This window comes from Mixophyes fleayi, chromosome 6 (genome assembly GCF_038048845.1).
Source record: "Mixophyes fleayi isolate aMixFle1 chromosome 6, aMixFle1.hap1, whole genome shotgun sequence".
Classification (NCBI taxonomy): Eukaryota; Metazoa; Chordata; class Amphibia; order Anura; family Limnodynastidae; genus Mixophyes; species Mixophyes fleayi.
This window is the reverse complement of record NC_134407.1, coordinates 174,318,763-174,345,223: the sequence shown is the minus strand read 5'-3', so window position 1 is coordinate 174,345,223 and position 26,461 is coordinate 174,318,763. Positions and strand designations below refer to the sequence as shown.

The 26,461-nt window shown below is 41.8% G+C and overlaps 1 protein-coding gene across 1 annotated transcript in view; it reads left to right on the top strand.

Annotated features, from left to right (window-relative positions):
• Window positions 1–26,461, top strand: part of C1QL1 (complement C1q like 1) — an 87,718-nt gene that overhangs the window by 59,998 nt on the left and 1,259 nt on the right. The gene's annotated exons all lie outside the window — the stretch shown is intronic.

Here is a 26,461-nt window from a genome sequence, read left to right as displayed (position 1 = left end):
TAAGCCAAAGACAAGCGCCTGTTTCCAGCACTGGGGGCGTGGGATTCAAAACATGCCATGCCTGGAGATTTTCTCCGGTTATATGTCTAAAAAAAATGCAGGAACATTTCCAAAGAACAGATGTCTTGGAAGAAGCAGGATGGGAGATATTATTGTATGGAGGTGGTAGAGCTAGGGAGAGAGAGGCTGGAAGTGACAGACTTGGATAATAGAGGCATCACTGACGGGTCATTATGCCATTATGTCCAATCCTATAGAAGGTGACTTTTGCACGGGTTGGTCCTACCGTAGCAGTAGAGTATGTAGGGAGATATTTATTTATAGAATACCATAAGATGTATTCAACGCTCTACAAATGAGGCAGGAAAGGTATAATGGATTTAAATAAGTGCAGACAGTTCTCAGTAATTAAAGGCACATTAAGAAAAGGTCCACGGCCTTGAAGTACATACAGTCATGCTGCATGATGGAAGAAATAACAGAGACAGATATAGAGATGGGTGATATATAGTAATCCAGCTATGTTGAAGTGCAAAGACTCTTCTAATCAATTAGGAGATATAATGATTACATGAAGAAAGAGTAATTTATCTTCCCTTTTGTGGCTCCAAGAGCTGCACATCAGCTCTGTCTGTGATGTGACAAGTGATGTTACAGGAGGGCAAAAGCAGTAACAGAATACAGCAAACTAGAACATGGTGAGTGCCGAAATTCAATATCTCCTAGCAACCTTTCAGTGCAGTTTTAGATCATTTTTTTTCTAATTTATTTGGGCATTTGGTACTTATAAGCAGGGATCAAATCTTGAACTTGACCTGTAATGTTACATTGTGGCTGTAAATTCCTGTGGTTGTGCCTAATTTTTGACAGTATTTCCAGGTATAACAGGAGCGCATCACCCTCCTTAGTAAAGCAAATCTGTTTTTTCTTGATAGTCTGGGTTTCCCAGTGTTTTTTTCTGGCATGCTGCTATGAATGAATATAATGTGTTTGTTTTTTAACCTAAGACAATAGCCTAGTCCATAGCAGTTCATGATAGCTTTGAAAGAAGCACATCCAATGCTCCATATTGAAACTCAAAAATCATGCTGTGTAATTAAATCATTGTGATGGGTTCTACAGTGTACCACAGTTACTCCTGAAACATAAAATAGGACTTTTGCCTGAAACCGCCTGTTTAAAACACGCTGTAGTTGTCGATTGACAGATTGGTTGTGAATAACTGAACTTAGCATCATTTGTAACCATGGTAACAATAAGTGCAGCGCACAGTTTGCAATAGAACCCAGCATAGTGATTTTCATTAGACAAAATATTTTTGAGTGGAACTACATTTCAGCTATACAATGTGAAGTCCTTTTGGATTATAAAGTTATTTACAAGGTTGTTTGCTTGCATTGGTGTTGGCACGAAATAAATTATGATCTGGATTGGCTGAATTAGAAAAGAAAAGTGGAATATAAAACGTTTTCCAGGGTTTTACCGAGTTGTACAATTAAGAGCCAACAAGTATATGGACAAAATTATGGACAAGAGCAGCGTTTCCTGCAGATATTGAGAGGAAAATGTTCTGCATAATTTACCAATATGTCTCCAACAAGGTTTAGATGAAAATTTCAGGCCTGATTTAGTGTGTCAATCTATGGCGGCAAAATTGTGGTTTAACATGAATATTTTTAGTTGCATCTATCTTAAGATAAAATACATGCTGTATTTATAGATGAGGCTGCATTAAAGATATGTACAATTGATGAAGATGACTGGCATATCTTTATTGTTTTAAAATGAGTGCTATGGGTTGGTTACCACTAAAGCCGGTGGTCACGAGCATGAGGTTCCCTGGCATACTAGCACCTCTTTTCCAGGTATGCATGTATACACTATAACAGTGAGAACCGCAGTGTGCTGTCCCCCTATCATACTATAGATATCAATATAATTATATTGATGTTGGAATGTCACCAGCGCAAAAAGTGTCAAAATGGGTTCAGCACACGGGTGAGAAATGTCTCAGCGAATGGGTTAATTGAAAGGCTAAGGTTTGTGTGGGGGTATTTTTCTATTAGGTACTACTATGGCTCTGCATGTTCCAGGGGTTCCTGGCTGCTGGCCCTACCCTCTCACTCCTGCCGTATATTCTTCACTTTGTACTCACTTTTCTATAGTACTCTTCCTCTGGTGCTTGAAAGAATTGTGGCTTAAACAAATATTTTAATTTGTGTAAGATAAAATATAATCGGTCACGGTGACTGATGTAATTAGAAAAGCTTATAAAATGTGTCACATATGTTGTGATGCTTCTTCTCCTTCTTATTATTAAGAAATAAATTATTTTTTAAAACAATATATTTTCGTTTTTCTCCTGAGTAAAACCAGGGTATCCCCATGATGGAGAGATACATTGTTCTAACTTTATGGCATTAATTAATAAAGGTTGAACAGGTAATATGACAAACAGTCAGAGCACTCTGTTGTGCTGAACCTCTCCAGCAGAAGTGGGCAACCTGTGGCTCTACAGCATATGTTGCCAGCCTCTGCCAATGTCTTTCTCCGAATCAGGCTTAGGTCACCTGCTGTTGTGGAACTACAAATCCCAGCAATCCTTATTGCTTTTTTGTTTTCCCAAGCTATTTTTTTCGGCCAAATTTGACTCTCAGATTGCCTAATCCTAATCTAAAGCAAATGCACCGGCAGGGCATGATTTTAGTTCCATACCTGACACAAGTAACAGGCAGCGGCTGTGGGAATGCCAACATACTATGCCAGTTTCTGCCAACATATTTCTCCGAATCCGGCTTAGGCAACCTGCTGGTCTCCAGTTGCTGTGGAACGAAAAGTCCGAGCATGCTTGACAGCTCATCTTAATGTTACTCTCTGGGTCAGGCAAGATGTAGAACTCCAGCTATTGTGGAACTACAAGTCCCAGTATACACTGCCTTCATTTAACAGATCATGCTGGGACTTGTAGTTCCACAGCTTCAGAGTAACTAGCCTTATCTATACATACAATGAATCTTGTAAATAGGTTAAATGTTCCCTTTAAAATGCCATTGTACATATCTCCTTTTTTAATTTATAATATATACATTCTTCTTTCACTCTCTCCCATTCATTTCATTCTCTCATTCCAGCTGTTCCCAGAGTGCTTCCCACCTTTCATTCACTCAGTTATCCTCGCAGCGACTTTAGGTCCTATTGAGTAAAGCTTTATTGTAGTGTTAATCTTTCCCTCTTCTCAGCTGACCCCCCACAAGCACGGGATATGGGGGGTGGGGATCCTTGGCTCAGCCAGGCAGGTTGTTACTAGAGCCCCCTCCTTCTCTGTTGCATAAAATGAATACATCTGCTCCACATAAACACGTTGGCAGCTGCTGGGACAAATCCACCTCTTCAAATGTCGCTTGTGATTAGCTTGTCTTGGCAAAGCTTCGTCATTCTCCTGTGTGACAGAATATTCCTCCTTGTCTCCCCCTCCTTCTCTTTCTTCTTCTCCATCTCCATCCCTCCTTTTCGCAGTTCCTCTGGATGTTTTCTGTCTCTTGCAAACACCTTCACTCGTTTCCAATCCTCTGCTCACTACTCCCACACTACTTCTCCTTCCAAACTTTTGTTTCTGTTCAACTCCTTCTCCTTTTCAGATTATTCTGTAAACAACTACCTCATACTAACACACAGGCGTAGCTAGAAATCTCAGGGTCCCATACAAAGTTATTATGGGGAGCATATCCTTCCAAGCCTTCTAATTGCACCGCCCTCTTCACTATTGCGATGGACGGAGGCCTACTCTTCTGGGAGACTCCCTGAATTTCGCGGTGTATCCCGGACATTTCGGGAGAGTAGGCAAATATGCTAAATATGCCAAGTACATGTATGAAGTCACAGCACAGTGGAAAGAGGAGTCACACTACTAAGTGCTGTGCTACTTATTGTAACTTATTCCATTGTACCTCATTTAGTGTAAGGAGCAAAGTAAAAATAGGAGCAAAGCTGCTGCAGGACAATTTTTTTTTAAATTAATTTATATGTTCTGCATGCAAGGTAAATACTGGTAAATATCTATATGTATACATATAGGCTGCAGGTGAGTGCCGCCTCACCTGGAATTTATTGTACTAAGGCAACAGGATGATATACACATATTATTTATGAATGCCATACACCTGGATACTATATACATTATATATATATATATATATATATATATATATATATATATATATATACACAAGTTAACCCGTGCATGATACTCATGCATTCTAGTCAAATCAAGCTACTTAAGGTGTTAAAAAGGTTCTTGTCCTGCATTTGGCCCATAGCCCAGGCCTCAACCACCAACCACTCCCCACTGTCACCCCCGGCAACCACCAGCCACTCCCCACTGTCACTTCTCCTTCAAGAAATATATATTTTTTTTAAAAAAATCTTTATAAACACTTTTAACAATTAACAAATTAAATTAACAAATTAAAACATCTTAGTATACCAAATTTCAGCCCTTTCTAAAAAAAAATTTCCACACACACTAAGAATTTAGTAGGTCAGTGTATAACTCCGCCCAGCAGGTGGCGCTGCAGCTTGGTTTTATTTTTTCCACACACACACACACACACACAGACAGACAGACTAACACACGCCACTAAGCATTTATATTATAGATATATAAATAAATATATATGTATAGTGTTTGCTTTGCTAACATTTTTAAAAGAGGCCCATTAAGTATATGTGATGTGTACGGTGGGGACAAGGCTGTATACTGTAGATCTTAAGATACATTAGTAAAAGAATCATCTGCAACTTATTATCATGAAACTCTGTAACAGGAAAACAATATGGCTCTGGAAGTTACAGGTCTGAAGGTTAATATGTTTTTTATTTTGCAGAAAAATGCATTAAAAATGCTTATTTTGAAGGAAATAATGGGCTTTGATCCACCTAACTGCCCCAAATACTGGTTATTGAATCATAATAAATTGTCCATCTCTAAATATAAAAAATCTACAATCAAAAATCTTAGCAATGCGGCAAAGGCCGTGATCCCGGTACATTGGAGAACTCAGAATATACCCACCGTCAAAGAGTGGTTTGCACGTTTAGAGACATATAGAACGATGGATGACATACTCTATTCATCAAGGGACAAATATAGGGAGTACTACCATATATGGTTCAAGTGGCTTGAATTTAAGGACTCATCATTGTACTCTCAATGGAATAAGTGAACCCCCCTCCTCTCTCCCTCCCCTCCCTCTCCCCTCTCTGATCTACCCCCTCTCCCTTGTTTTATCCCCCTTGGACTTTCCCCCATCCTATATGATGTTTTAAGGTGTGCTAAATGGTATTTGGTTTTCTATAACGGTGCATTGGCACATCCGTTTCGCACATTTGTATCTTTGTATCTTTATATGCATCATTTATAAATGTCTTTAATGCATCGTTCAATGCAAAACAGATATGTTTGTTAAAGATGTTTAATTCTTTCTTCAATAAAAAAAACAGATTGTAAAAAAAAAAAAAAAAATGCTTATTTTGAACTAGAGATGTTCACTGACCCCCGTGTTTTGGTTTGGTTTTGGATCTGGATTTACTTTGAGTTTTGGTTTTGGATCCCTATTTTTTTCTAAAATCCCTATTTTTTTTTTTGCTAAAATCACATAATTTGGCTCTTTTTTTCCCTACATTATTATCAACCTCAATAACATTAATTTACAGTCATTTACAGTCAATTTTTGTCAAGTGACAAGAACACTGCTACCCCTGTTTCTGTGTGAGCAATGGCACTGGACAATGGCACTGGAGACTGGAGAGTGACAAGAACACTGCCACCCCTGTTTCTGTATGAGCAATGGCGCTGGATCTCCTGGGGAGGGAGGTACTTATGGAATCCAAAACCCGCGAGATCCGACAACGCAACAATGACGTTTTGCCTCGATTCACACCCGCGAAAGTACTGAGCCGGCTCGCGAGCCCACTCGGATCCCCTAAGTTCGGGTGGGTTCGGTTTTCAGAAAACCGAGCTTCAGCATCTCTATTTTATGAACACATATATGTTGACTCTTCAGATACATTCCTATACTTTACAAATACTTTCATCTGAAACAATTGCTTGCTAAAGCCAAGCCAACATTAATTTTTAAATATAGTTTGACCACCAGAGAGTCTGGAATCACATGGGGATTTATGATAGACAGGATTTCCAGAAAGCTTCCATAGTGACACGTATAGCGGAACATTTTATTTCTCTATCACACATAAAGCACTTCCTTAATATCTGCCCCAGTGTAGCATTACCTTAGGTGCCCTCTCCTGGATTCCTCACCATTACTTACAGGATCAGCCAGACAGAGAGACCTGACAGCATACAGACAGTGCGGGAGACTGGCTTGTGTGAGCTTATCACATCTATAATGGATAAGAGGTATAGAGGCAGGGGAGGGCTGGCAAATGTTAACCCAGGGGGCGAGACTCGATTCAGCAGACTATTAGGAACATTGTAAAGGAGGAAGAAATGCAGGTGGCCCAGTGACCCAGCCCAAGGTAGCCCACTATGGGACCGGCCCGGGGGGCAGATGACCACTTGCCCCCCAGCCCAGCCTTTTCCTTTGTACAGGGAATATGGCACCAGACTGAATGGCCACAGCACCTGTGTAAAGTGATTACATTCTTCCACTTTGTCCTATTCTCTTTAATTGACATGGCCTGTTTATTCCTATCAGGTAACACTTGGGATGCCAGAACAGGCAAATATATGACCCAACACCAAAGTGTGGGGTCACATATTTAAAAAAAAAATATATATATATATATTTTTTTTGCAGCTGAAGCATTCAGAAGCGCTAACAGTTTGTGGATCTGATTGTATATTAGGGGGAGATACAGTGCAATGTGTCTCCAGAACATCCATAGAGACACATTGTACCAATGTTATGGCAGGAATCTCCACTCAGTTTTCTCACATCGCATAGAGGTATACAGAAAAATGAGCATCGATTTCCACCGTAATAACTGGTAATGTGCGCAGCCGGACATCACCAGCAATTGAATCTCCCCCTTAATGTTTGCCGAAAATGTATATTATTGATAGTTTACCTTTAACCTTTGCTGTAACCTTGACCTAGAACAGGGCTGGACAACAGGCCCGAATCTCCATACCCTACACTCTATAACATTATTTTTCAACAATAACTGATGAACTGTTAAATGCCCTCTCATATGACTAGTGTGTGTTATAGGTCAAGGTACTTAGCCTATGGGTATTGACCTAAAGTATCAGTAACCCAGAAATTAAGGGAATGTTCCCATGATCTTCTTTTTAACAAAAGTATTGTGTACTACCTACTAATATACCAACCACTGACCTGCCTAGGCTAAACCTCTGAACTCCATGAGCCTCCTCCTTTGATTGGCAGCTATGATCAGGTAATCAGTCTATTTCTATGAAATAAAACCAAAAGATAAAAACAAAGAACAATAGACTGCCTATACACATAGATCTTAGTAAAGTACTCAGACCACAACAGGACCCCATACTTTATAACTAGAGACCTATGCATGAGATAACTAGCCCTTCTTTCTTGCTACTTGCATATCACTCAATCACACATCGGTTGTACACATAAATTATTCTTAGTTATATCATATTATCGGTAGAATCAAGCGAGAATATCTGAACATCTGTAGAAAACACAAGTTTTCTTACACCACCTGACGTTGTACTTGGAAAATGTACCCCATATGTTACAATCTATCCATGTAGGATGTGTGAACAGTGCAGACACCCCCCTCCCTTCCCAGACATTGCTGAACATGGACTGTGAAAAAATAAGCAAGGTGGTAGCGCCCTAAACATACAGAATATATCATACAATTCAGCTTGTGATGATCTAGGTATAGATCATACAGACACATAGGTGACTCATTGTGACAGTGTTAGAAGTGTACTGGTATACGGTGGTAGCCATACCGTCACTTCTCCTTCTGCCTTCATTGTAAAACTATCAAAGTCCACTCACTTACATTTTCCATACAGACACTTCAAAATTTTCCACGGGTGACAAACTAAATTTTCTTGATAGCAGCTGCCTATGTCACTTTCTCCTTAGTTCCTCTGTGCTGCTAAATTTTGTTAGCAAAGCATATTCTTTTGATTTAAAGTTTTCCAAATACAGTACTATGCAATCCTGGCATTCATGCAGATCACCAGGCAGGTCCAGATTGCAAAGATTTTGGTATTCAGGCTTTGCATGCTGCCGAAAACCTGAACTTTCCACTTCCACTTAAGCAGATGACCTCATATACAGGCTAATGGGAGTCATTGGCCAAACTGGTTTTCATTTCTACCCAATGGTATTTTCATTATTTAGTACAAAACACTGCGCAATAAATAATAATAATAATAATAATAATAATAATAATAATAATATTAATAATAATGTCTGTCCAATTTTAACAATAAAAGAAAACATTTAGGGCAACCCGTTAACCCTCCTCATTACAAATAACCAACAAAGCTTAAAATTAGGAGCCATTCTGGTAAGATATTAGGCACACAATGTAATGCAGTATTTATGCTCCATAAGTTTTAAATGGAGAAATCTATAAACAGATCAAATGTTCAATAAAAACTGTGTCCATGGTGGAAAGGGGAGGGGGTGCAAATTCTGGACCCAATATGTTGGGTGTCAGAAAATCATTTTAGACGGTGTTGTCAATTCTAGAATTTGCATGGAGCTGATATAGGGTAAATTTATTCTGCACAGAAAATTTCTCGCATTTATTAATATTAATGTGAGCTGGAAGTATAGCAAAAGAATAGACAAGGGGATGCAGAATAATGCAGAATTTTTTTTTATTCAGATGGGTATAAAAGGATTAAAAAGCGTACATTAAAGACATTTGGTAGAAATAGCAAAACAGCATTATTCACCCAGAGTCCCTTTAGTCTTATGTATGCTACTGGCTCTCCAATAATGTCTCCGGAAGGGTGGAATACCTAGTTTGTTCCAGGTAAAATTTGTTCTTGATAAAATTTCCAGGTTAGCCAAGAGTAGTGGCGCCGTTTACACCCCTTCCAACGCGTTTCGTTACTTCTTGTGTATTCATCACTGGCACTCATTCTACAATTTGCATGGAGTCGATATAAGGAAAATATATCATGCACAGAAAACTTGATTTCTCACATCTATTAATTTTAATGTGAACTGCAATAGTACTGCCAGCCTGGGCTGGTACTAGCAAAAGGGAGCCAAAAAGTGTCCCACTGAATTTACCAGTACTAGCACTAGGCTATGCCAATCTGGGCAGGTGCCACTATAGTATGGAAACCTGCAACGTGGGGTCTCCCTGGCATAGTGCTAAACCAGCCTTAGGCCAAGAAGCACAGGGCTGGAATCTCTAGGAGAAAACAATGCAGCCCCCCCTTCCCCCCATGTTTAACCATCCCCATGTATAATAGCACTAGGACTGTTCCTACAATCCTGGAACAGTAGGTGTGGGCTGATAGGTAAGAGATATAGGTAAAAGAATAGAATGAAATAAACATTTTGTCCAAGGTGCCCTGCAGGACCCAGCAAGCACAGGCTGCCATTAAGTGTTGATTCTTGTAATACTACAGTAGTAGTAGTACAGTATTAGGTATTAAAGGATCTATTACGGAGCTGAGACTCCCAGGTTAAGATTCCGAGATACAAATTCATAGAAAAAAACAAATCTGTGATAGATATTAATCCTAAAATGCCCACAGAGACAACCATTTTATGCATTTAATCAATCTAATATTTAAAAGATCTTATTGAATAAATGTGTACACAGAGCACAATCTAATATGATGTACTGATAAAGGGTGGTTAAATTATTATAATTTAATCTGCCCACACACACCAGCATCACAATTGTTTTGACGTAATGACGATAGTATTGTTAATAGAACACTGTGAAAACCACACTGTTAAAACTCACGTACTGTCATACCAAAAGTACATCAACCTCCATTCGAAATCAGCACCAGTTTGATCACTATTTAGAGTTCAACCTTCTGATGAACATAACTCATGACAACCCATCACACCATGGCCGATGCAGAACTACCTGAAAGCGAAAACCCAACCCATAGCTTATGCTTTTCACTTGCAGTTATTGATCTAAGACATTAATATTGTATTTTGGGGATGTGGGGGCTATGGGTGGGTTATTTAAAGTACACAGTTAAATATATAATACATAGCTAAACACAGGCACGTCAGAAAAGTACAGCATTGTGCTACAATGGTATAAATATACATGAAGAAGGTTTAAATTAATAAGATGGGCATGTTGCTAATCTAAATAGTGGGAAATAGCCAACTACATTAACCCAGAATCTGCCAGAGGAGGATACAGATTGTTAGTTGTCTACTGAAACAACAAGGATATATTTTATTATCCTGCAGGGGGGATTGGCACTTTTAATGAGTCACATACTCCTCTTCCTTCTCGCTCCCTCTCTCTCGCTCCCCAATCTCTTCTTAGTTGTTGGCAGCCGAGCCTGTGACTTGAGACATTAATTACTAGCACAGTGTGCTGTTTATTCTCCTTATTAACACACCTGTGCTGGTGGTTTGTGTATTATGAGTCTTTGTCTTGCCTCACGTGTGCATTTGTCCTGTCAGAAAGGCTCTGCGCTACCAGTGGAAATAGAGGGATTAGTGATTAACCCCTTGAGAGCAGCCTGCTCTATGTATTGTAATTGATTTCCGATAGTGAGCTGTGGGATTCAGAAGACGAGGTGTCAAGGGTCTGTCTACATATGAGACAATGTGCTTTATAATGCAGCAAAAAAATATTGGCTTTCTGATATATAAAGTGGAATCAGATTTCTCAGTCTCGTTGTAATTTTAAGAATATTTTGATGGATTTTACAAGATTAAAGGGCACTTCCAATTATATTTTGCTATTTCATCTAATTAGTTTATTATTTTCTTTTTTGTTCCTTATGAAAGCCTGCACTTCTTCTTTTATCCTTATTGATAAATAAGCACACCTAATTACTCTATCTGCAGCCTTTAGGTAGGTCTGCCAGTTGAGGCATTTGAAACAGGACATCTATGAAATTCATATGCTGTACAGTTGTATTGCAATTAGCTCAAATCCATGGTACATATGTGCATTAAAAAAGCTAGAGATGTGCATCTCATCTGATTGTGTCAAATTTTAAACTACTGCTGGCAAAACTTAAACCCCTGTATTAGGGCTAGGATACAATGGGATAAATCATCATCATCATCATCATCATTTATTTATATAGCGCCACTAATTCCGCACAGCATTTCTCAGCATACAGAATGTTGTAACTAGTACTTCTCTTGCACATTTTCTAGCAGTCCATGTGTACGCTTCCATAGAGGACAATCAGTCCAGCATGCGGCTGAACACAGCTCAATCTTAACGCACTACAGTCACTGAGAAGTACTATGTATACACAGCTTCAGTCATTAATGCTAATAGATAAATCCCATTAGGCAGGGGCGTTCGGAGGATTTAGTAGGCCTATGTGCTAGAGTAGTCCCCACCCCCCCTCATTTATGACAATGGGAGAATTGTGGGGGAACACATGTGACAAGGGGAGAATGGTGAAGGCACATGTGACATACATCCTCCCAATCTCCCTTTGTTAAATATGCTCCCCCACCACTCTCAACCTGTCACATGTGCCCTCCCAACCCTCCTGTCATATGCAAGCTAATTACTAGTCATACTAGTTACTAGACCAAACTGGAATAAAATTACCCAGGTGGAATCTGACCCCCCACCCACATACCTTTACTGTGCAGCACAGAAAAGAAAAGGGAGCAGACAGATTATCTTGTTAGATCAAAAGAATTGTGTCAGGTGAGCAGGGAAAATTGTCACATGGGTAATAATTACCCTGCCACCCTCTAGAACGGGCAGGTGTCATATGCAAGCTAATTACTAGTCGTATGATACTGCAAATATGTGTTTGTGAATTTCAGTTATAGTAATAGCTTGATGTGGCTCAGAGGACCTCTGTGTCCAGCCATGGGTTAAATATTAAAACCTGAATCTAAATTCATGTATCTCTTTGTTTCTAAACTCTTTTGTTCTAACCAAGTGCTATTCATGGATAGAGAACTCCCCACATGTGGTCACAGATGAGTATCCCTTACCAATTTGTGGTAGGGGTCATAAATTTTGAGGCCTTTGAAATCGCTCCATAAGGACAGTGCTATGCAACAGAGAGACCCCAAGTGCAGGGCCAGAGCACCTGGGATAAGTGTTAATGAATTTTAAAAAAGGATAGAGGAAAAGGTCATATTATATTTTCCAAAATATCAGGAGTCATGTTTAGTCTGCCAATGAAGGGAAACGTTTAACCTGTTGTGTGAAGGTAAAATCATCTTTGTAAGACATTCTGGTAAGAAGTAGGCCAGCGTAAAGAAAACCTGATTTGAAAGGTATTTGAATAGAGGTCATAAACATTTACACAGACTTTCTAGTTCTGACATCACAGGGGAAGGGGACTGCGGGTACCTACAACATGTTACAAGTGCCCTGTAATCCTAGAAGACTTGTCAATTTTTGGGCACCAATTTCCTATTGAGAAGTGCTCTTTATTTATGCTTCTCCCAGCAAAACAGAAAACAGATATGTTTTTGCCTTTTCTATTTTATATTGTATTATATCTTTGTATGTCATTTTGTTAATTGTTTTTACCTTAAGCATTGTGGATTTATTTTCCATATTAAATTGCACTTAATAAGTTCAGGTCGCTGTGTTGATTTTAAAATGCTATATAGTTGAAAGAGAAGAGATTGTTTGGTTTATGATAACTCTGGGTCAGGGGAGGTCATTTGGTTTATGATAACTCTGATGAAAGTAAATTGTGATAGATTAGTTTTTAGGGAGAACCGATGGCTTCCTGAGTGAGAGTGTCAGCTCCTCAATAAAAAAACTTGGCGGTGGCATGATTGGTAAGGCAAAGTTAGTGTGTGGCATAGATATGAGAAAGTTTTAATCATTTTAGACAGATCATATGGTTGGTTTTTATTAACCCTTTGTCACACACATGTCACACAGGCTCAGGTAAATTCTGGATCGTGACACTTCCTCACACACAAACCTCACAGGTTCCTACCTGATGTAGGTTTTGGTGGAGGAGGCATCTGGTCTTTACAGCAGCTTCCACCTCTTTCATGAGGGAAGGAATTCTGTACAGAACTCCAGTGACTCCACTGATCATGTCACCAATACTATGCACAGGCAACCTACATCATACAGCGGCATGAGTAATAGCAGCCACGATTAATAAATAGACCTTCTCACCCCTTTATTACATTATTAGCCCCCACATTTGATAGAGACCACAAATTGCATTATTAGCCCCTACAATATATTAATAGGACTCATTAAACTCATATTAAATGAAAAGCCTGCACTTTTAATAAATAGGGAGGTTAAATTAATAGCCCCACCTGGTGATACATTATATAAAATAGCTCCCACTAGCAGCCACATTACAATACCTACCAGATTAAATGTCAGCCTAGGCATCGTGCACTAGGCTAAAAGACACAAAGTTGAACCAGTCAGGCAGGAGACTGAATTCTGCTGTTAGCAGCAGAACATTTAGTACAGTAGCAGGTCCCCATGGGATGCCCCAGGAGAGCACCAATGCCAGGGCCAGCCCTCATAAATCCAGGCCCCGGGACCCCTCTCTCCATGGCAGCATATTTGTGCATGGAAGGTTGGCCCATAAGTCAAGGTATTGTCTCAGAGCCCCCCTGACTCATGGGTCCATGACCACAGCACACTCTGCACCCATGGTAGATACGCCACTGGCATTAGGGCTAGGCAACATTGGCGATTTTTAATTGCAAACTGTTAAAAGAGTAGTCAACAGTTGTAACTTGTTTCACAGCTAATTGTTTCCAGTGAGGTGTGCTACACACAACATTTTTAACCGCTATTTAGTACGATGATTTCCTTCAGTCACTCAATGTTGCAATTTAATCTCCTCGCATGAGCTTTACGAGATTGATCTTGCCCATAGAGAGAAAGTAATAGATGTTAGCAAATGCGAGGCAGGGAATGCTCACTTGCAATAGAGAATACAGGAAAGTTTTTGTATTTAGGCAATTAATCTCATGAAATTAATCACATAAAATTGCATTTAACTGCAATGCGTTTTTTTTTGAAAGCCATTAATTGCACAAGATTTAATCTCACAATTTAACCATCACTTATTCTATTAAACTGTATGTATGAAATTAATCACCTAAAGCTCAAGCAAGGTTGGCAACTTAAGGAGCTACTACACCGCAATTAAAGCTCCTTGTGTAGCACAGCAGACTGGAAACAATTACACAACAAGCAACTGAACCATTTTTAAATATTATTTTTTAAATATGATTAACAGAATGGAGTAAAAATATTTGTACAGAAAGGCTTTCTGTGACAGTGCCTGCTACAAACAGGCTATTTGAAGCACCACCAATGTTCTTGTTTTCTCTCCAGATAACAGATAGACATCTATATGTGTGTTCTCAGAATTCCACCCCCATTTACATATGCAATACTTCCATACTGTACAGAGAAATACTTTATTACATTATCAGGTAATTGATTGGGAGGGAGGAGGATGGGAGGGAGAAGAGAAGTGGAGGTATTAGAAGGGACCACAAACAGACCACGTGTGGCTGCTTGCTGTACATAAATAAAAGTATTGTCTCCCACAGAAAGGTCTTTATCCAGAATAAAAAAACAGAAAGTATTTTCACATTTGCTTTCCTGCACACCAACATAAAGAAAAAGTTTGAGGTTAGTCATTTTAACAATGTACCATTAACATTGAAGAACAAAAATAGAAAAGAAATGAGCCAGGAAAATCATCTGTTTAGGCAAGTCCTAAACAGAAATCCCTTGCATACATAAATATTCTGAGGTATTATGTAGTTTACTGTTCTGAGAATTGATATGTGTGAAATGGAATGTATTTGTATATATGTTCTATAATACTCCATGTAGAAACACATTTAGCAGTCCCCAAAACTGTCTTTCATGTGTATTTAATGATCAAGCCTCAACCACTTGTTAAAGTGCTCTATAATGCATAACTGTTCGGACCTTCTTTGTTCGACAGCTTCTTAGGTGTGCATACCCCTGTTCTGCATTATTTATGCACCTGTTCTGTCTGTGGGGTCACACAAAAGTTGATGGATGGGTACATCCATCATGGTGTTCAGTGATAATGGTCTAATAACATGATGTCTATTAGGCACATACTGGGGCTGCTGCACAATGGGATGTACATCAGTTATTGTAGCGTGTCTTTTGTGAAGTCATCCAGAGAGTGGGCGCATGGATATGCCCCTGTGCAATCTTGCGTGCTTCTGGCACTTGCGTGCACCTGCGTCCGGATAGGCGGGAAGGGTTGTGCAAATATAGGTAGAGTACACTAAAATGCAGAAACTTGTATATATTCCTGTTCGAAGGTGCTATAAAGCAGGTGCAAATACACGCTGATGATCATGGCTTATTGTAAACCAGGCGGATATGCTGTCGATGGAGACGTGGACACATCTCGAGATGACTACGGCTCTGCATATGGGAAAAATAAGCTTGTTTTCTGTGTTCTCATTTGTTAAGAGTAATTTACTCCCATTTGTGTCCAACTTTGCATCAGTATAAATGGTTACTCTCATTTGCACATATTGCCATAATATTTGCCAACAGTATCCTCATAAACATATAGGGCCACTGCCCAGTATGTGCTCACTGGTAATAAGTTGCCTACCATAGAATAGGTTTATTCTTATGCAAACATAGATATATAAGAGACTAAAGCGCAGATCAAACAGTAACTCTACAAAGTGGTAAAAGCAGAATGCACTTATGACAGTGGTATACAATGTACAATGAATACCTGTTCCTGTGCTGCTGATTCCTCTGTCTCTGTGTACAGGTCAGCACATGTTCAGGCAGTCACATGATCGTGGCAGGGGGGTGGCATATGCAATCTGCAGAGGATATAAGGCTCACTTTGACAATGCAGCTCTGTCATAGCAACAAGTTACCACTTGGCGTCTGGCTCTCCCTGTGTAACATTGTGCTGCTTCCTGGTGTTTAACTGTGTGTGACCTTTTGGCTTGTTAGACCTCTGCTTCTGGACATCCACTCTGCTGCCTGTTCTTCTGTGTATCTGACCTGGCTACCCATATAGACTACTCTGCTGCCTGTTCTCCCGTGTATCCGACCCGGCTATCCATACCGACTACTCTGCTGTCTGTGCTCCAATGTATCTGACCCGGCTATCCATACTGAAAACTTTGCTGACTGAGCTCCAGTGTATCCGACCCGGCAACACTCCTGTGTGTGGTGCTTCTTTAGTTAGTGTATCCAACCTGGTGTTCTACTGATTACGGCTTAGGATTCTTCTGTGTGTGCTATACCATTTCAGCTAATACTGCTTTGCCTTGTTGTACTACACTACCCAGTCTGCTCTCCCTGGTTCAGCCTGATCTCTTACCAACCGACTATCACCTATCATGTCAGTGGGCTGACCTAAGGGCCGCGACCTGTGGACCTCCAGCAACAAAATCCATCCTGCAGTGTGGCGGCTCTTGGTGAAGAATGGGAGGGGGGGGATCGTTAGACTCTGCACCTTGAGAAGGTCAGCGCTAACACTGACTGATAGAAATACCCTGAGAGACATAACACAGCTGAAGTCAGGGCGGGAGCCTACAGAGAATAATAGTAACAAGCAGAGGTCGGCACACGCAGCAGTAAGGAAGAACAGTAACAAGCAGAGGTTGGTCTGGGCATCAGACAGGAAAATATGAGCTAACAGTGAACAGGGCTGGAGGCAGACCGAGTCAATTGAACAGGCAAAGGTCAGTACGGTCGCCAGACAGGGTAGTCAGTAACTAGCAGTGGTCAGGGCAGGCGGCAGACAAATAGATGGTCAACATGAGCAGGATCAGTAACAAACAGACAAAAACATGAAACAGAACACAGATTACTTGGCTGGGAAACGTTGTAACGGGAGCAAAACAATGGCGCTGACAGCCTAATAAACCATCGGTGACCAAACCCAGCATCGAAACAGTCAAACCCCCACAAATTGGAACAAGGAACAGCATCTGAGTGAGGGAACTTCCAATTCAAATGCGCTGAGGTACAGTGGAACACTGAGACTTCTATTCCAGCCAATTGGACTTATCTGGGTACTTGTCATTCTGCTATAATCCTGTGTACCAACTCTGCCTAAACCTTTTGACTTTATACTCAGCTAGCTTTGACCAGATCTAATCAGCTATATCTGTGTAATAAATAAGTCCTGGAGGCAACAGAGTATTGGTCAGCACATCTGGCTCTAAGGGAAGAAGGGCTCCTAAAGATGAAGAGCAGAAGAAGCCTGGATTGTTGATGTTCACGAAATGGTTCAAGTACCTTCATAATATTACTGTACCAATAGACTCATTATCCTGAAACTGAAGGAATTGTCCAAAAACGTTACTGCTCAGGAAGATACCACCAAAGCCATCACCAGTTGTTGTGGAACCCAAGGTAAAGCTACTTGATCTATTTTAGGGGACTGAACTTTATTTAAAACATTTTGAAACAGCTATAAAAATGTAATTCATGAGGTGAAACACCTTTGTTGCTCTCTATGGCTACTGTGGAGAATGTAGTAACCTTGTTCAAAACTGCCTAAAGAAACATGGAAACTTCAGTTCCTAGTTGAGTCTGGTGAAGCTCATCTAGGTAAAGTATCTTCTTCTAAATGTAATGAGTTACTTTCAGTTGAGATTGCATGTTCATTTTTCTGAAATTTATCTTCTGCATTACTAGATTGTGGTGCTGCTGGCAATTTTCTTTTAGTATACTAAGAGTTTAAGTATACCATTTTTTTCCTTTAAACTCAGCAGTCAGAATATTTGCTTCAGACTGTTGACCTCCATCAAAGAATAATTTCCTTTTGGAATCCTCATGTGACTTTTCTTATTGGCGAGATTCATGTTTAAATCTACAGTCCTTTCCTGTGGTTACCCTTGACTTATATGCTATAACCCCATTATTGACTGGAATATGGAAGAAAAACGAATGGAGTCCTGTTGATTAGAAAAAATGCAATATGTATCCTGTTTAAATTGTTTTCATGTCCTTAGAAGGTTCAGCCAAAACATTGGCAAGATTTCTCTGAAGTTTTAGTAAGAAATCTGTAGTTAGGTTAATTATACAACCTGTGTGGTGATAAATTATACACTTAATTCCAGGGAAAGCCTATGTCCATTAAGGAATCTAAAACAAGCAATAAAGGAATATATTGTGACAATTTTTGAAAAAGTGTGTATTAGACCATCTATGTCTCTGGAAGGATTCTTTTTTTGTGGCCACAATAGATGGAGGATTGTGTCCTGGCACTGACTATCAGGGGGAAAATGATCACTATTAAGAAGAATAACTATCCTATTCCATTAATTGTTTCAGATAGAAGAACTCAGTTTCTATCAAATATTTGGTAGGCTTTTTTTTAGGTGCTTGTAATTATCTTTTTCTTTCACATTTATTTCTCAAAGTAACAGTCAGAAGGGATGAGCCAACCAAGCTTCGTCACAGCATTTAGGCTGCTATGTTTACATCCCAGGCTCTTTTCCGTCACATTGCATCCTTCCTTGGATCTACAAATTCCCATATAAAATAGATTTGGGAAGAAGTACAACAAGCAACGTCTAACATAATTAATTTTAAATAGTAGACATAGTCTGGTTTAGAGACATGAATATCAAAACTTTGTCAGCCAAATGAAGTCCTAAATACAGTGGACTCCATAAAAGTACTGAAATGACAAACTCATTTGACTTGTCCACCAAAATCACTCAGAATTACTATTTTTCTGTGTATTTTATTAAAACCAGCACATTCTTATAGATCATAAGCTTCTCTTTTTCATTATTCCCCAATCATAATTGAAAGTAAACATGAATATGAAATTGAAAACATTATGGATGGCTTAAAAAGTGCTACATACCTACCACATTGAAAGGATATGGGTTTGATGAAAGGTCCAAGCCAAATATGGACACGCAGAATGACTCAAAAACTGTTCCATAAAAATTCTGCTGGAAACCAAAAACTGCTGATCTGGTGTTTTACCCTGTTTGTTTAACTTGCCGTCTTCTCTCTTGTTCTGTCTCCTCCACCTTAGAAGTACTGCCAGAATATGCTCTTTTCCTACCAAAGATGCTACCAAAACTCTTATCCACTCTCATAATCTGCCTTGAGTACAGCAACCTTTTATCTGGCATCCCCCTCACCCATCTATACTCTCTTCAATCCATCTTAAATGCCACCACAAGACTGTTCTTTCTCTCAACTACTTTGCAAACCCATACACTGGCTTCCCACGTCCTCCACAAAATCCACTCCAAATTACTGACCCTAACCTGCAAAGTGCTCAACAACTTCACTTCTTCATACATCTCAAATCTCATCTGCCTCTCGCCCACTTAAATGTAACTCTGACCTGCCCCTTGCCTCTGGTAATCACCTCTCACTTCCACCTACAAGACCTCTCAAGTGGTGCTACCCACTTATTTATTTTCCTACCACTCCCGAACAGTCTCTCCCACAGCCATCAAATCTTTAGACGCTTACTGAAAAACCCCCTCTTTATTAGAGCTTACCATACTTCCACCTATACTTACCCTCACAACTATCTCAATTTCCACTCTGAGACACATTCACACCTCTGGTTTCAGCTGTGCCCCCTTCCAACTAGAATATAAGCTCTCTCAAGCCATCAGACCTCCCACATGTGATCAGACATTTCCACATGAGATCAAGACTCTCTGTTAGGAACCCCTCCAGCCGGTACAGCACAACCCGGAGTCTGCTCTGCCAGTCAGGTGTTCACTGGAGCCCCTAGTGGTGGGGACAGACTTGGCCGCAGACTGACAGAGGGTCGTGAAGTGTGTACCGGCTGGGGAGAACCTAGGTAAGCGAAGTGAAGTCCAGGCAAGGGTCAAGGGCCGGCAGCAGACAGCAAATCCAATAAACAGGCCGAGGTCAAGGGTCACGAGCAAACAGGAAGGTCGGTAAACACGCCAGAGTTCGGGGTCACAAGAAACACAAGCAGGATCCAAATCCAGGCAAGGGGTCATACACGGGCAATCCAACAGAATAGCCAAAGGACAGGAGCTAGGAGCAGAGCAGGTCAGCAGACTGGTAACAGAAGCTATAACCGGCAGTGAGGCTGCAGGCCTCACTGCCTTGAATACTGGTAGCCACCAATCAGAGCCTAGCTCTGCAAATGCCCACAGGAGGCTCCAATCAAAGGGCCAAGCCCCCTTAGTTAATTAGCCCACAGGCTGTCATTTGCATTCATGCGCCCGGCTTGCAGCACTGCCGGGACGCAGCGCTACACAGGAGGCATTCGGCCGGGCAGGAAGTGGAAATGACGTCCCGGGCATCAAGGTGACAGCCGGGACGCCATGGGGAGCCAGAAGCGAGCCGCGGCTCGTGACAGTACCCCCCCCCTTGAGGAGGAGTTAAGGAACCCCGACACCCAGGTTTCTTCGGAAATTTCTCGAAGAACTCCTTCAGCTGTTTAGTGGCATGGAGTTATCTTTGCGGAACCCAAGACCGCTCTTCCAAACCTCGATTTTTCCATTGCACCAGGAAGTGCACCTGACCCTGTACCTTCTTAGAATCAAGAATGCTTTGTAAACAACAAAATTTCTAGGTCTGTTCCGACTCTGTCCATATGGACTTGGGTAAAGTACAGGTTTGAGCAGGGAACAATGGAACGTGTTGGGGATTCTCAACGACCCAGGAATTTTTAACCTAAATGCAACAGAATTAACCTGCTTGATGATGAGAAACGGACCGATGAACTTAGGGCCCAACTTCCTGCAAGGCTGTCTGAGGCTAATATTTTTTGTAGAAAGCCACACTTTCTGGCCCACTTTGAGGGAGCAGGTGGTACGGTGGCGGTCCGAATTTTTTTTTGCAACAAATGAGGCTTGTCTCAATGATGACTGCACTTTTTTCCAGATAACTTTGAGATCCCTGGCAGGGGAGCGGAGCGAATCTCTGGAACACCAGCGGACTTAAGCGAGTACAATGAATTAGATCTGGGGTGAAAACCAAAATTGCAGTAAAATGGAGAGGTTTTGGTAGATGAGTGCCATGAATTATTATAAGCAAATTCTGCCCAGGGTAACAAGGAGGACCAGTTATCATGAAATTCCAAAGTGTAGCATCGTAAAAATTGTTCTAAGGACTGGTTAACCCTTTCAGTTTGCCCATTTGACTGAAGGTGGTATGCAGATGACAAACAAATCTTGATTCCGAGAAGGGTACAAAAGGATTTCCAGAATTGTGCTATGAACTGGGAACCACGATCGGAAACGATATCAGTAGGGAGTCCATGGAGACGAAAAATATGTTGGATGAATAAGACGGCCAAATCTCGAGCAGTAGGAAGTCTGGTTAGCGGTATGAAGTGTGACATTTTGCTGAACCAGTCTACCACGACCCAAATGGTATTGTGTCCCGCAGAGAGTGGCAGATCGACTATAAAGTCCATGGACAAGTGTGTCCAAGGTTTTGCAGGAATGGCCAATGGAACCAACTGGCCTACTGGACGAGTCCTGGGGATTTTATTCCTGGCACAAACCTCACACAAGAAGACATGATTTTTGATGTCAGCAGACAATGATGGCCACCAGACAGTACGGGAAAGGATTTCTAGCGTCTTCTGAATTCCAGGATGTCCAGCAGTCCTACTATTATGTGCCTCTGCAAGAACCGCCTTCCTTAAATGGACTGGAACAAATAGACACCGCTCTGGAGTAATATCAGGGGCTAATCTTTGAAATCTCTGAAGTGTGATACTCAGGTCTTGGGTTAACCCAGCATGGATTATGGAAGACGGAATAATAGGCTCTAAGTTTGTGACTGGAACGTGGTATGCCAAGAAGCTTCTGGACAGAGCATCTGCCCGGATATTTTTGGAACCTGTTCGGTGAGTGATCACGAAATTGAAACGGGTAAAGAACAACGACCAATGGGCCTGTCTGGGATTTAGGCGTTTGGCCGATTGAATATATTGTAAGTTCTTGTGGTCTGTAATAACGGAAATCTGATGTGAAGCACCCTCCAGCCAATGCCGCCACTCCTCGAAGGCCCATTTAATTGCCAATAGTTCCTTATTACCGACATCGTAGTTGGCTTCTGCTGAAGAGAACTTATAGGAGAAATAGGCACATGGGTGTAGACGATGAGTATGAAGGTCCTTCTGTGATAGGATAGCACCGGCACCGACGTCAGAGGTGTCAAACTCAAGAACAAATGCTTTAGTTGGATCCGGGTGTCTAAGGACCTGAGCGGACACAAAGGCTGTTTTCAAGCTTTCAAATGAGGCTACTGCTTGGGGCAACCAACTAGTTGGATCCATTCCCTTCAGGGCGACAATGGGAGCCATGATGTCAGCAAAGCCACGAATGAACCTTCTATATTAGTTGGCGAAGCCCAGGAACCTCTGCACCGCCTTAAGATTGTTTGGTTGCACCCAATCCAAGATAGCTTGAACCTTAGATGGATCCATGGAGAATCCCTCAGAAGAGATTACGTAACCCAGAAAGGATACCTTCTGCACCTCGAACTCACACTTTTCTAGTTTGGCGTAAAGGTAGTGTTCTCGCAATTTCTGTAGAACCTGTTTGACGTGACCCTGATGTATGGATAATGATTTAGAATAGATGAGGATATCATCTAAATAGACGACCACGAAACAATCAAGGAACTCCCGAAGAACTTCATTAATCAGGTCCTGGAATACTGCAGGTGCGTTGCTAAGACCAAACGGCATGACCAGATACTCGTAGTGGCCAGAGTGCGTATTGAATGCCGTCTTCCATTCATCTCCTTTTTTGATACGGATGAGGTTATATGCTCCACGAAGATCGATTTTGGTGAAGACTGTGGCACCTCTTAATTGATCGAATAATACGGAGATGAGAGGAAGGGGATAGGTGTTCTTGACTGTAATGAGATTCAGTCCTCGGTAGTCAATACAAAGAAGCATCCCGCTCCTACTGGAGATTTAGATGGCCTGATGAAGCCTTTCTTCAGGTTTTCATCAATGTATTCCTGCATGGATTTGGTCTCTGGACCAGAGAGGGAGTACAAGCGTCCCTTGGGTAACTTGGAACCAGGAATAAGCTCGATGGCACAGTAGAAGTCACGGTGCGGTGGTAAGGTGTCAGCAGCCTTTTTGGAGAACACATCCCAGAATTCATGATATTGTGAGGGAAGCTGCTCCGGAATAGACTGAATTACACGCAGAGGCAGAGTCAAGCAGTACTGTGTACAATAAGAGCTCCACTGGACAATTTCTCCTTTCGCCCAATCCACGACAGGGTTATGACGGGAAAGCCAAGGGTGGCCCAGGATCAATGGAACTGATGGACAGTCGATAAGGAAGAAGGTCATTGACTCTGAATGGAGAGTTCCAATGTTCAGTTGCAGTAACGGGGTCTCCCAAGTAATCTTGCCACCAGGCAATGGACTCCCATTGGACTCTAAGCCACAAACGAAAATGGCAGATTTAAGTTTCACAGTCGGAATTCCCGCAGAGCGGGCAAACCCGATGTCGAGGAAGTTGCCTGCAGCTCCACTATAGGCCGACAGGGCCACGGAACTGGCACTTAAAGTGACTTGTGCAGGAATCAGGACAGCATTCTTTTGGGAAACAACTTGCAAACCTAAGTGGACCTTTCCCAGACATGCTCCTTTTTCAGGTTTGTAAGGACAAGAGCAGGAGAAGTGGCCTTTATTACCACAATAAAGACATAGGCCTTGTGACTGTCTTCTGTCTCTTTCATCAGGAGAGAGGCGATAGGCCCCCGACTGCATAGGTTCCTTCTCATCCGTGTGAACCGGGATAAATGCAGATAAAAAGGAAGCTGCCTCTTTCTCTGTCTTCCTCTCCTTGATTTTCCTGTCAATTTTAATGGCGAGATGCTTAAGGCTTTCCAACGAGGTGGGGGAAGGATACTGCACAAGTGAATCTTTGATCTGCTCAGACAGTCCAAGGCGAAACTGGCTGCGTAACGCTGGATCATTCCATTCACTGTCAGGTGACCATCTGCAGAATTCAGCACAGTATTCTTCTGCAGGACGTCGTCCTTGCTTTAGAGCCCGTAGATGAGCCTCAGCGGAGGCAACTCAGACAGGGTCATTGCAGAGCAGACCCAATGCATTAAAGAAAGCTTCCAAAGATTGCAAGAAAGGACTAGACTGCGGCAGGGTGAAGGCCCACGACTGGGGGTCACCCTGCAGGAGGGAGATGACAGGGCTCTATTTCCGGAGAACCGATCCGGCAAATTTAACTTGGGTTCATCGGTGGAACTGGAAATGGCTAGTGTAGTCTGGGAGTCCTCCTCTTGAGCGGACAAACGCTGGGACAATCCCCGGACCATCTGATACAAGGTCTCAACATGACCCGCCAGGGCTTGGAAAGAAGACGATTTGGTTCCGCTTTCATCCATCCCAATTTAGTCTCCAGAATGTCTTTTGGGCCAGTTATAATGCTAGGAACCCCTCCAGCCGGTACAGTACAACCCGGAGTCTGCTCTTCCAGTCTGGTGTTCACTGGAGCCCCTAGTGGTGGGGACAGACTTGGCCGCAGACTGACAGAGGGTCGTGAAGTGTGTACCGGCTGGGGAGAACCCAGGTAAGCGAAGTAAAGTCCAGGCAAGGGTCAAGGGCTGGCAGCAGACAGCAAATCCAATAAACAGGCCGAGGTCAAGGGTCACGAGCAAACAGGAAGGTCGGTAAACACGCCAGAGGTCGGGGTCACAAGAAACACAGGCAGGGTCCAAATCCAGGCAAGGGGTCATACATGGGCAATCCAACAGAATATCCAAAGGACAGGAGCTAGGAGCAGAGCAGGTCAGCAGACTGGTAACATAAGCTATAACCGGCAGTGAGGCTGCAGACCTCACTGCCTTGAATACTGGTAGCCACCAATCAGAGCCTAGCTCTGCAAATACCCACAGGAGGCACCAATTAAAGGGCCAAGCCCCCTTAGTTAATTAGCCCACAGGATGTCATTTGCGCGCATGCTCCTGGCTTGCAGCACTGCCAGGACGCAGCGCTACACAGGAGGCGTTCGGCAACGGCCGGGCAGGAAATGGAAATGACGTCCCGGTCATCAAGGTGACGGCCGGGGCGCCAGGGGGAGCCAGAAGCGAGCCGCGGCGGCTGTGAGTACCACCGCGGCTCGTGACACTCTCCACATGCCATCAGACCTCCCCAGATGCCCCTTTGGTACTGAGATGATTGAACATTACTGCCCGAGCAAGAGGGCCCCACATGCTATTACACAGGTCCTGAAAATAGGTTCACACAGTACTCTGCCTTCTTGACTTTACAGTATATGACCAGGGGCAGGGTTAGTTACATGCAAGCTGAAAACACATAGATTGTCTTGATTTCACTGGCCTGCTCCCGCACTATACAGAACACTTTGTACAAACAGTGATAGGATGCTGCTTCTTACTACACTATTTTTTCAGCCATTAGAAAAGCTTCTGCAATTACAATACACAACCCTCACTGTTTACCTACAGTATAATACATATAGCTTTAGATATAGGGAATTCACAACACCTTAAACTCACTTATGCTATATTTCTAACATTTAGCTTCTATACAGAAAGAAAGTTTTGTATTTTTCCATAAAACATGGAAATACATAATTTGGGCAGATAATAAATTACCCTGGAGAGTGCGAGCCACCAAACTGCACACACATGTCTCACACACACATCCACCTCCTTGTCACTTCCCCTCACCCCACCCTAATTCACTTATCTAGTCACTTCTCTGCCTGCGTTCTTCCTCTCCTGCTGTCTCCCGTCATGACCTGATGCAGTGGTTCCCAGACATTAATAGACTGGGAGCGCGAAGTGCGGCGATGAGGTCACTGTTCGGCACACTCCCTGGTTACCATAGACTGGTAGCCACAATATCACCAGAAATGTTAATAGTAAAGAAATTGATAAGATTGATACCGGCGCTGTCCTTTTTACATATATATATATATATATATATATATATATATATATATATATATCAATCTTAGATACTAAATAAAACTTATAACACAGTCTTATTCACACTATTGGCACTATTGGATAATATCATTACCTGTTATATGGGATGTTATTTATGTTACTTGTGCTTTATCATTTGTTCAATTATAGCATTGTATTTATTACCTCACTGTTTTCACTATTTTTCTTACTGTTAGTTGTTGGCCTTGTTGTAATGATTGGCAAAAACTGCACAGTCATATGAGCATACCAAACATTCCGGGAAAATATCTCTATTCCTCAAACGTAATGCACCTGGAAAACAACACACTCTCCGGATTTACCCAACCCCACCATGAACAACA